The sequence below is a fragment of the Empidonax traillii genome, unplaced genomic scaffold, assembly GCF_003031625.1.
Source record: "Empidonax traillii isolate 1590-97213 ecotype Southwest subspecies unplaced genomic scaffold, ASM303162v1 scaffold131:size1687323, whole genome shotgun sequence".
Lineage (NCBI taxonomy): Eukaryota > Metazoa > Chordata > Aves > Passeriformes > Tyrannidae > Empidonax > Empidonax traillii.
The window spans coordinates 679,756-693,143 of NW_020955324.1; the positions used below are offsets into that span (position 1 = coordinate 679,756).

The 13,388-nt window shown below is 35.4% G+C and overlaps 1 protein-coding gene across 1 annotated transcript in view; it reads right to left on the reverse strand.

Annotated features, from left to right (window-relative positions):
- Nucleotides 1-13,388, reverse strand: part of SEMA3E (semaphorin 3E) — a 136,056-nt gene that overhangs the window by 40,195 nt on the left and 82,473 nt on the right. The window lies entirely within an intron of this gene.

Sequence of the window (13,388 nt, forward strand, 5' to 3'; positions counted from 1 at the left end):
TTTGAAGGCTAATTCCATAATTCTAACCCTCCTTGCAGTTTGTGACATTGGAATCCCTTGAGAAATGTCAGAATAAAACTGACAGTTTCCTCACAGATTATACAGCACATCAATTCCACATCACAATTTATTTTATGGGCATTTTTCAGCAGTTAGGGTAAAAACTATGCAAAAGCACATATGGAGGGCTGGGAGTGGAATTACGTATTTCTGCATGTAGCCTGGGAAAAGAAATGGGGTTCTGGGTTTGATTTATAATACCAATGACTCAGGAAATATAATACACTTTCAACTATTATTACAATAATAATGTTCTTTTAAAAAAATAGAAGATATTTCCAAGGCATCAAGCATTTTGCCATTAACTTGATGTGAATTGATAATTTTAGACAATGAAGAATAATGTGGGCTATAAACAATAGTGAAAGGAAAGGTCAATCAGAGACATTAAAATTTAAAGACTGAATTTAACTTTTGCTTTCACTTATGCCAAGTGCTGCTTTGCTCTGGTTCAAGACAACACTTATGCATGAGATTAATTTAAAACATATGCTTACTTCCATTCCTATCCATCAAAGTACTTAAGCCTATTCTCAACATTAATACAATGGCTGTACCTTTTTCCTAAACCAGGGACTTAAAAATACAGAGACTTTTGTTGTGTTTTACTAGGATATTATTTTTATGAGAGAAAAATTGATTTTTTTAAGCGTTTGTGTTTGGTGTTTTTTTTGTTTGGTTGGTTTTTTTTTTCAATTTAAATTTTTATTATTTTCTGGGTAAAAAAAATATATCATATAGGCATTTTTTTAAAGGAGATTGAAACCATTTCATAACCTTAAATTGCATCCTTAACTGTGTGTGCATGTGCTCCAACAGTACCACCACTCTGTTCTCCAGGAGACTTGTGCATTTTTGTGGTTGGTACTGTTTCCTGGTTGTTTTGATTTTATTTTTTCTTGTGTGTGGTATGTTTTGATTTTTTTTTTTCTTTTTTTTTTTTTTCTTAAGAAGTCGATGTTACTTACATTTCTGAATAGTAAATCATATTTAGAGTACTGTGGAGAGAGGCTGTGCAGATTTTTGTGAATATGGGTTTAAACACTGGCTATGCTATTCACTATTACTCTAAGGCATTGGACAAAATTCATTCTTAGCTTTAATGATTTCATAGTTCTTCAACCTTAGAGTAAGAATGATATACATGCAAGAGCTGTTTGTTGCATTTAATTTCTAGGGGTCATGTAATTTATACTTTTATGAAAAGAACTAGGAATAAAAAGGTTCACATGCAAAGTGAATTGAATGGGGAAGTGTAAAATAAAGATGCGCTGCTCTGTTTAAAATTATGAGAAATTCTCTTTTAGAATTCTTAATAAAGCCATGTAGTGCTAGTGTCATATGATGAGCTCTTTTCTGTATTCAAGTAATTCTTAAAACACCAGAAAAGGGAGTGTAGACACCAAAGATTTACCATATTTTATCACAGTGCCCTGTTTGAGGTGGAGGACTCTTGGGAAGGGATGGGACACAGTGGGAGGCACTGACTCTGCACAGAAAGGACATCCCGATGGACTGGCTTACTGAGTGCCCTGGTAAAGTGGGGGCTTTCACCAAAGGTTGTCAGAGCTGTAGACTGAAGCCAGGAGCAAGAGGGAGAGCTGCAAATAGCGAGGGTATGGAAGGGAGAGGGCTGTCAAGGGGATGTGCAAATCCCTACTCTGAGGACAGCCTGTTCAGAAGTTTTCCTCAAACCTCTGTGCAATGTCTGTGAGGTTAGTTTCCCTTGCATGGTTGTATCCTCTCACACTGAAGTCTTTTGCAATTTTGCCCTTTCTCTTTATGAGAACGACAGAGAAACTTGTCCCAAAATCTAGGTTTCATTTGTTCCACGTGTGTTTCTTTCTTTTTTTCCTAATAGTGTCTTAAAAGCCAAGTGACAAAGCAATAAAATAACAAGTGACAAACTGTGATTTGAAATCTTTACTAAGTTAGGTGCACAGGGCGACGTAGTTGCAGCTTAATCAATTGTCTTTAGAATCTGGAAATCAATGTAATTTATGAAAGCTCTGAGACAGTAATAGACCTTATTTTGTAGAAAATAAAATTTAAAAATATTTAACATGTTAGGTGTTCTGTTTCTAAGCAAAGAATACATTTTTTGCCCATATTTACTTTCCCATTTATTCAAATCAATTCTGAGTATGGTTTAACCTTAGCAATGCATCTTTAAAGTGTCATTTTCCACATCCGTGCTCAGTCACACAGCCTAATGTGAGAAACCAAAAAAATTATTTCAAAATTAATAAAATATAAGATTTGTAAGATTTCTCTTGTGAGAAACTGTATACTGAGTGAATCCAGAGAAATTTTGTGACCACAGCAGACAGTGAAGTCTAATATAGAGAATAAATCTCATCTTGATTTCTATTCTCTCTCTGTAGAACACTATAGTGTTTTAAGTGTAAATTCATGACACATTTTTGCAAATAATCTTTTGTTCTGTACATTCTCAATACAGTATTTTTCAATCTTTTTCTTCTTTCTTGTATACTTACTTATCCTTACATTTTTTATTTCAACTTAGAAAGACATACTGAGTACACTGTGCAGAGGCTTCTTTTAGGAAGGATGAACCCTGACTTCCCCATTAAAAAAAATCTGAAAAATCACAGAACATGTCTGTAAATCAGCAGAAAATATAATTCAAATATAAGTCTCCAAAATGAACTTTCAACTCCATGACCTGTCTTAATCTTTACAGTTGCCTCATCAAGAAGGCACGTGGTAAAAGAGATGTACAGCAAAATATTTTGTCCTTGTATAACAGCAGAAAATAACTCACTGGGTCAGGCCTGAAAAGGTGTCTCATATGATTCAGCCTTTTGTATTTAAGCAGACTAAATTTTGGTGCTAAGAAAAATGTGTATTAGCAGTATCTGATAAATATAGTTCCAAACATTAGGTAGGTATCTAATTGATACCAAACCAAATAACTAATTGAAAAAATTAAAAATCTTTAACCCAGTGGAAAATTATTTAATAAAATTGAATTTATATAAAGAAACCTGCACATCAAATACTTATAATAATACTAATAAATTCCTATTGCAACACACTGTCCTATTTAAGCCAACATAAAACAGGCATCCAGGTATTTAGGTGAATAAGGCAAGGATGGTCCCACAGTGAAAGAACTTTTCATGTAATGTCTTCTTCAAATAATCCAAACATTAATTTTCAAAAGGATCTAAACACTCACAAAACATCTCTGCTTGTTGTCAGACGATTATTAACTGTGAAAATTATACTTTCAGCATTCAACCAGCTTTATTTTCCAAGTCAAATGGGGATACAATATTAGAAATAGAGTCCTCCAAAGCGTCTGAAATAGTCAGATCTCCTCTATTTGACATAATTAAGATTATTTTGGAGGTAGTATTTCTTCTGAGGATCTGTTTTCAATCCTCTTTACTATCCAGTGACATACTGAAAAGATCAATCATCCTATGGGCTGAGAGTGCATAAAATATTACAGACATTAAATCCTCCCTAAAAATTCAGATGCATTTTTCAGGTCTATGCATCTTATTACACAGTTAAATGACTAAGACACATAGAGCTCCGATCTGAAAATGTGTTTAAAATCTAGAGCTATGTCAGACTGCTGTCTGAGTTTGCAAAAGGATTAGCAATTTGTGACTTGTGTCAAAATATCTGGCCTAAAGTGACACAAAAAAATTATTTTCCTGCTTCAATGAATGTGAAAAAATCTGGCAAAAGAAAAAGAGAGCCAACCTCACTGCACATAAAAATCAGAGGCATTTACCCTTAGCAGTTCAGAGTGTTTCAGCAGCAGTGACTGAATTGGTCAGAGTTTCAGAAGAGACATGTTTGTGTGACCTTAAACTGGAAACATAGGCTCATTAGGGTCCTATGGCAAGGAAAAAAAATCATTAGAAATCATTATTATATTGCAATAAAGTGATAGTTAATAAGTATGAAAGTTCCAGGAACCACATAAAGACTCCCTAGAATTAAAATGTATGAATAGCTGTAGATGGTGATATAGACTTATGACCCAGTGAAAGACAAGTTAAAGATAGTACACAAGTGCTATATGGAAGTGAAGGGACTTGTGTGGGGAAATGCACAGTTTTTATACAGAGCTTCACTAACTGACACTTTTCATTTTCCATGATTTTGGCAGGCTAAACTTGTGTTGAGGTTGTGAGAGTCACGTCAGAGCAAATATCATGTAATAACAGCTGGGAACTAAGGTCACAAAAAATTTAAAAAAAAAAAAAGGAAGAATGCAGGTCTGTGGTTTGAGCTTTCATGATGGAAGGAGGAAGAGATGCATTTGGTATGGAAAGGAAAACACCTACATTGAGTTGAGAATGGACTTCAGAAGGACTCAAATACCCTGGGGAAGTTCTGGTTGTCTCCATAGTGTGGAGTCTTAGACAGCCAACAGCCCTTTGGCAGAGTTTCAACAGGGGATGCCTAAGTTGACCATTCTAGAAGAAAGAGCAGAGGAGTGGATCCACTGTCTCCTGATGACATAGATGAACTGCAAGCAATACTTCTTTTTAGTTCATCATTTAAGCTAAAATAATTTTTCTATATACATATCAATCAAATAAAAATTTTCAGTCATCAGCCAAAGAAGGATTATACAATATTAAGGGTGCATCTTTAAACCTACAAAAATATTAACTAAACACTCCCACTGTTCATTTTTTCTAGTTATAATTATGATGACTAACATCCTATTGGGCAGTACCTCCACTCTTCAAACAATGACATAGATCTCACCAGGTGCTGTCACTTGGAAAAATACTTTCCTTCATAAATAAAAGTGGCAGAATCTAAAAATCATTATAATGGAATATTTCAGTTACCACCACCAAATTACCACACAGGTGGAGGATTTCTTTCTCTTTTGGATAATAGTATTATTCCTCTGTATGGATTCATTCTCCCAGGACCATCTGTGTTTAATCTTACGAAGGGTAGATCTAATATGATGGAAAATTCATTTCATATGGTTGATCAATTCACATTCTCTACCAATCTTCCAAATTGAACTTATACTTCATGTATGGCCTTATTTAGGCAATATTCAAAAGTAATGAATATCATTCACCTAATTTTAAGGATGGAGAGTACTGTCAAACAAACCTTTTGTAGGTTACAAGACATAAGAATGACTGATAAGAACAACTGTGTGGATACAAAATACTTGTGTTTTTTCTCTAGGGCATTTTCACTTTGTACATAGCTATTTGATGAGACCATGCATTGTAGAGTTGTTAAGAAATACAAACTGCTGACATATATCAAAGTACAGTTGCTATGAAGTATCACTGATGAATCCTATACTGAAAGTTTGGCTAAATTTTGGTTTTGTTAGAAAGATGATTCTTTTATTTAGTAGTGATTTAAACAATCATATGACTTCTTTTCTAGTAAAGTCTATAAAAAGCCTGGGGAGGCTTAAATAATGAAGAGAAGAGCTTAATGAGGGCTCAAAATATATAATGCTTTGAATACCAAATTAAAAATCAGAAGCTTGCTAAGCAGAGTTTAATACTACACTATCCTAAGTGTTACATCTTGGAATAAGGAACACAGTGTATGTCTGAAGTACATCAGAACAACTTAGAAGATGGAAGTTCAGATTCTCGTTCAGACCACTTTCAGGTACTAGGCTGAGACACCTCATTTGGGATCTTGGAAATCCCAGACAGATGACAGTGACAGGCATCCCCAGGAATCTCTTCATTTACTTTGTTGTACCAGACTGATAATTGGGTGGTTCAGCCAAGTGTGTAAATTGGGATAACTTTTTGCTCCAGAGAACTTCAGGTCAAATAAAAAATGCTAAAAAGAGTTTTCTCCTTGTGATGCTGTGCCAAGAACTCAGCACTTGAGTCCATGAAAGAGGAATCTCAAACAGAGGTAGGGAAGTGACCTGGCCTGTACACACACCACTGAATAGCATGTGCGGCTCTAGTGTCTGCACTTCCAGAAGATGTGAAAATACTGAAGAGAGTTCAAAGGAAGGACACAAATAAGACTGAGGAATCCTTGTGATGGGAGGTTTAAGGACCTATATTTATTCAGCTTATCAAGAAAAAGTGAAGAGGTGGCTTGATCTCTGTGCATAGGTACTTACATGTGGAAAAGATGTGGAAAAGATAGTGGGAGACTTTTGAACTTTTGCTATCAAAGGCATATCAAAGTTAAATGACAGGAAGCTGAAGTCAGAAAAATTTAACTTTGAATAAGTGGCTATTTCCTAACATAGTAAGCAATTAAAGATTTTCTGTGCAGCACCTTTGTTGTTTGCTGTGAGCATAGATGTAATTTTCGTCTAATAATTTTCTTGTCTATTATGATTTAGGTACCATTTTAATCTCTATTGAAATGAAATTCAACTTCTGAAACCTGAAATTCTTTAGTCTAAATGAAAGTTGGGGCTTTTTCATGTTTTGTTGAAATTCAACAGCCTGTGATGTGGGCATTCAGACTAGGTGATGTAAAAGATCTGGTAAAAGATTTTATGACAGTATGTTTCTTACTTGATAGAGTTTTATATATTTTTAGTGGATGGTGTTCTAACTGGTGGTTTTTCACCCATGCAAAGGGATACTGGGTCTCTAAGAAAATATTTTCAGGGGAAGAACTTGTCACAAATTCTATCTAATTAAGGATTGACCAACACCCACTTCTATTTGATCAGTGAAACCAGATGTTCTTCCTCCCTAATCCTCTGCAAACAGAGAGTGGAGATGAGGTAATAGGAACAAGCATGTACAGGGAGTAACTTGGCAGACCATTTCTTGTTTTCATTATAAAAATACGTCAGAAACAATATCCTAAAATAATAGGTATAAATAAGTCCACAATTTTGTTTCTCGACAAAGCTGGAAGAATGATGGCATTACCAAAGTCTGGTCAAGAGCAGAAGAATTATGTCATGGAAAAATTAAACTGAGAAGTAACTGGCACATTCTCTCTTAACTTGCATGTGAATTCCCTTCAGTTTATTAAAGCAAAAGCTGAGGAGTTTGTGTTGTCTGCATTTGGTTGGTATAGAGAGACAAATGGAGAGCTTATTGCACAATTGGACCTTATCCTGGTTTTGCACTGAAATACAGAATATATAGAAAAAGAGGTGCCCTTGCCCACACTCAAAAAATATTAAGGATAACATTAATTAGAAAGAAAAAGTTCCAACTTGCCTTTAGTGAGCTATAGGTGATATTGTATATTGTTTGCTTGGAGGACCCTTTAGTCAAGTCCTTTCTAATAGGACTAAAGTCTTAGCTTTAGAGCTGGTCTTCCCTGATAACCAGAATCTCAGCTGGCTAACTGAAGAGCAAATAGCATAATAAGGAATACATCAGATTAGGAACACTTAGGGGAGACTCCCAAAAACCACCGGTGTATTTTGTGGAAAGGGTGACTTAGTCCATCAGCCTCTGAAGTGGAGAAATACAGCTGTAGGCAGTTTACTGAGTTAAATGAGGCACTGAAAATGGCACTCTGCCAGCTTCATGTATAAATTAAAAATTTACAGGGTGTTCTAGAAGAAAAATCCTTCATGCATTGTGTTTTCCCATAAACTTCATTCCCTCAACAGGTTTTGTCATGCAGAGATGCCTTCCTGTCCGGGAATCAGCTCTATCTTGTCACCACATAGTTTGCAAAAACTTAGGATATTGTTTCTGTGCATTGTTTTCTTTTAAAATTTCCACTCATTTTTCATGTCCTGTGGAGGCAGAGTAATTTCCTTAGCTGTACTTTGTGAAACTCCCATGAGGACTTGTTAAAGGTGCTTTGTGAGTTAGTGCATAAGGCAGCCTGAATCATTAAAAGGCCTCTGGAGCATCCCTACAACCTGTTGTTCTGCTGAACAGATAACTCAGAAAGATAAAATCATTGCCTACCTGCAGATAGATCACTTGATTTATCTTAGTTTCATCAAAATTCACCTAGGGTGTTTTGAGCTATCTGGAACAGAAGTGCAGTACTGTTTTACCAGCAGCCAGATGTGGAGAAACATAGACTGAGACAGAAATCACTTCTTTTAGCAGTCATCACATCCTGCCAAAACTGAGAATTTTATATAAATACAAAAGGAAGAGACTGAATGCAGATGCTTCCCCCCCTCCTCTGCCCCACCCTACATCAAAGTCAACAGGAGGGACAAATATCAGTTTGGTGAGAATGGAAGCAAAATAAGTTTGGGGTTTTTTTCTGCACTTTTCTTCATCTTCTGTATTTGGTTTGAATATTCATCTCAGGTTTTTTCTCACAGAGTACATGGTAAGGATATGTATGCAATTCCTCATGAGAAATTTGGGGTGCAGAATCTCTGAATTTTGCTTTCTTCAAGAAAAATAATAGTTATTTTAATGAACTCCCCTTTATTTCTGGATGATAGACAAATAGAAACTGGAGGAACCCAACCTTTTCTGTCCTGCATGGATTTTTGACATTTAAAAGCATTTCATGAAGTCAGAGAAAATGAACTCACTTACTGGCTGGTATTTAACTTGCTCATGTTTTCTTGGACAAAATTTTGTAACATGTCTTTTTCAAACAACAATAGTTCAGTTTGTAAAGTCAGCACTCCTATTTTTCCTAATTTGTAATTTATTTCTAAATGGCAAAAAAAAAAAATTGGGTATTTTGCTGAAATGTTTAAATTTGAGAAAGAAATTTTCATCAGGGTCAAATGAATTAGAAACAGGGAAAAAGATAAAAAGCTGCTGTCAGTGACTATACTTGCATATTTTTAGAAAGAGAGCTGACAACAGCTTTACAAAAGAGAACAGCATGAAGTTCCAAAGCTACATCAATTAAACCAATATTGCAACAGAATGACTGCAGTAAATCATTATATATTTAATCTTTCAAATGGATAGTGTATCACAGAATTTATAAGTAATTTGATTTAGATAAATATATTTGTTTATACTGTGGTGGTACAACATGAGTTTATTGTTTTGGTCAACACAATTTAAGAAAAATACTAAGCTATTAAAGGATGTCCAAAGGAAGGCAATGAGGATAGTGAAGTGCTTTGAAGGGAAGCTTGTGAGGGGTGGCTGAGGGTGCTTTGTTTGTTCAGCCTGGAGGAGACTGAGGGGAGACCTCATTGCAGTTACAACTTCCCTGCAAAGGGAAGAGGAGGGGCAGGCACTGATCTTTCCTCTGTGGTGACCAGTGACAGGACCAAGGGAATGATCTGAAGTTGTGTTGGAGATGTTTAGGTTGTATGTTAGGAAAAGGTTCTTCACCCAGAGGGTAGCTGGGCACTGGAAGAGGCTCCCCAGGGAGGTGGTCACAGCACCAAACCTGACAGAGTTCAGGAAGTGTTTGGACAACGCTCTCAGGCACAGGGTGCGACTCTTGGGGATGGTCCTACACAGGGCTAAGAGTTGGACTTGATGATCCTTGTGGGTCCCTTTCAACTCAGTGTTTTCTGTGATTCTGTAAAGCTTGATGTAGAATTTAATAAAACCAATATTTATTTCTTATTGTTTTCTATGATTAACATATTAAGACAAAATGCATAGTGCCATTAAATTTTTATAAACCATGAAAAGTACAAAAGGAGCAATTGAACCAGTATAATATATTGTAGCACAATGTGCATATGAAAGATTTCAAAACACATTTCAATCACTGCATGGTAAGATTAATATTTTCTACAGAGACTGGTTGGGGAATGGATACTTTTACAGTGTTTTTTTGTGAACATAAGAGGTTCTGGTTTTCAGGTAGTTCCAAGAAGTAATGATCTGCCAATGGGGCAATCAAATTCCGCCTATTTTTGGAGACAAAAATCTCCTTTTGACTTCATGATTTGTTGACAAGAGCTCAGTGTTCCGCAAGACACAACTTAAACCTAGTTTTGATATGAAAATATGAATTTGTGGTTGCATAAGAATGTAAGACATTATACAGGAGCCTGAATGCTCCTTTTCATAAACTGTATTACGCCTCACAAAACCATGCTAAATACAGAATCAGAATGTCATACAGTATGATTCTGATCATGGCTTTAGGATATTTTCACTGTTCAAAGTAAATTCAGCAATGCTTCATTTTCTTACCAAATGGCTATTCAGAAATGGATGACTTTATGTAAACTTTTGTTGCAAGTCAACAACAAAATAAGTATCTCTGCAAAATTGGACTAGGGATCACCGAGGTCAAGAACCTTAACTGGACAGTGAGTTCCAAAAGATTGCTTCTCTTTGACCTGATCAGTAAATTGGAACATGTAATATTGCAGAAAATACAATTCTGCTATTCTATCATGTGCTTAAATATCTCTCTAAAATAATCTCTAATTTGTATTTATATATAGTTTGTAACTTAAGAACCCTGCAGTTTTTACTGAGAGGGTCACATCCTCTCTCTGCCATCGGCTCAGGAAGTGCTATTGAAACTTATAGTTTAGCTCCCTGACCACAGAGCGAGTATTTCTCTATGTTGATACTGTTGATTCATAGTTCCATATGGAAGTGTGAATCTAGCTCCATATGCTGGGTTAGCTGGGTGTCTGGACACACATAAGTCTGTTATAAGGGCTCCCCCCCTTTTTACCTCCCACACTTTATACCTCAATATGTCTGAAAAGTGTCATTGTTCAAATGTGTATAAGCTTCAAATATACCTTGTGCTACTTAAAGAGATCCTGTTCAGAAGCAATTTAGTTTGCAGATCAAAGATAAATTTCACTTATCCCAAAGTTCAATATATTTTACAAAAAAATGTCAACATTTGAAAAATGTTCCTTACAGACAGCTGCATATTATAGAATCATAAAATCATTTGGGTTAGAAGAGACCTTAAAGATCATCTCCTTCCAATCCCTCTGCCATGGGCAGGGACACATTTCACTAGACTGGGTTGCTCAGAGCTTCATCCAACCTGGCCTTGAACACTTCCAGGCATGGGGCATCCACAGCTTCTCCAGGAAACCCATTCCAGTGCCTCGCCACTGCCACAGTAAAGTATTGTTATTATGAATTGCATTGAATTGAATATAAATTCATATTATTAATCAGTGTTTACTCTTCAATTTAAATGTTTTACTAGTTTTTAAACAAAGATGGTGTTGTCCTGTTTATAAATTGATTACTATAGTATAATTAATATTTTTAGGACTGTTTTATTTGCTACTCTCTTTTCTGTGACAGTCAGAAAGTGAGAAAATGGCCAGAGAGATGAGGTGGAAGTAATAGGGTACAGTAATGGGAAGTCATTGGATGACGATTCTCTGATCAGGGAGATCAACAGAGACTGAACTTCAGTTTTCTGAGGAAGGATCTTCTCCTTTCATTTCCTGCAGTTGCATGATGTCCTTATCAAAGAAAGCAAGATTACAATTTACCTGCTCAAACACATACCATGTGCTATTTTTAACCTACCATACAAATGGCACCTGTCTTTTTTAATCCTGATGCTCAGTTTTTCAGATAATGGAAACTAATAGAGTTACTTATTAGTGTAACAAATATATTTCCTGATGGTCTACACAAAAAAAAAATAATGGTAATTTTCCCATGATTTCAGTGTGGGTAAAATTTTAGAACCTCAGTTTGACAAGAGAGAATAACAAACAAAAATAAGGGAAGGAAGGACAGTGATAGATAAGGGGATGATCACAGGCCACACATTCTTATATACGTCTTGTTTCTCATTCTTTGTTTGTTTGGTTTCTATTTTAATTAGTCTGTTGTTTATGCTTTCTAAAATAGTGTTCCTAAATATACAGACACTACTTCCTTAAAACTTTCCCAGGAAGCCTGACAGGAGGTTCATGAGAGGAGCAAAGAAGACATTCAAAGTTGCCTTGTTTTAACATCGCTTAATATTTGCTTCTTTCCTTAATTTCAGAAGATAGTAGGTTTCTGCAATTCATACAATGGCAAATCTAAGTATTGTGCTGGAGTCTTAACCTCTGAGATGCTTTTCATTTTGACAGCAGTTGGAAGTGCACAGCATGGACTGGATCCTTGGAGATTGTTTCTGGTTATTTTCTAGTTTGTTTTTTCAGAAGGATGCATCTTCACTCAGGAAAGATTATTCAAAAACATTTTACTGAAGTAAATACCATAGTTGATTTATTTGAGTACACTTTAAAAAGCTTTATATCTGCAATTCATATTTATTTGAGCCAAGAGCTCCTGGACATAAGGGAAAGCAAGAATCTCTTGGGGGGTCCTTTGGCTTCAGCACCGTAAGTGCTTAGCTCTATCAGGACACATTATGTGAACCAAGTAAGCAAGACCATTGACCAGCAACTCTTCCTGGCAGTTAAAAACAATCTTACATTTGGGCTACAGATCATCTCTATCTATCAAGTCCCACCTCACAAAGTGCATTTCCAAGAATCCCTAGTCAGATTCTTAAAGTGGTCATCACATGTGCCTTTAATAGCCAAGTGAAATCCTCTTCTGACTGCAGGGCAGCTTGGATAGCAGTGCAATTCATTAAAAGTGGTTTTACCTTATAACTGAAGTAATTATTTCTTCAGCATTGCTAAATGTATGACAAGGGATAACTTTCAGTGTCCAGTTTTCACTAAGTCTAGACATTCAAGGTCCAGATCTAGCAATGTAATTTATAATTTGTCCACAAATTCAAATATCATAACAGTTGTAGAAATACAGCCTTTCTAAAAGTTTTTAACTCATGTCAAAAATTTGAAATATATTCCTAAACTTTGTATGTTTTTAAAACTGGCAATGGGAGTGCAATGAAACAAGGCTGAAAGGAAGCAGGATGTAACCAGGATCAGCCAGTCAGCATTTGGCTTCCATGTAGCAACATATAGGTTGCATATCATCAGGATTAGGTTTAATGCCCAAGGAGTTTTTCACAAGAATTTAAAATAAGAGATTGGTATTTCTGCTGAGACATATAACTGAGACAGAAGAATCCCAATTTCTAAAAAATCTAAACAATTTCTATCTTTAAATAAGAAATACATTCACAATATTGATTATATGTTCCACTTATTGATCTTCTTTGCAGTACTATTTCACTCAGCTATAAACATCATTAAGGAGCTAACATGCACTTGCTGAACAGGACCAACATAGGCTGAATTTAACAAAGATTTGTTAAAGAGTTCCATCTCCCATTAAACTAATACATATTTTGATGTATGATGCATTATTTCATTAAAAAAAACCACAAAACCAAAAACCAAAACCTCCACAGATTTAAAAACCCTAAAAATATTTATTATTTTCCTAAGAATTTCTATACCACTTTATCTAATTAAAAAAAAAAAAATCACAAGATGAAAAAGTCTTTGAATTCTTTGTATAATTCTCCAGAATATGCTTTCAAAT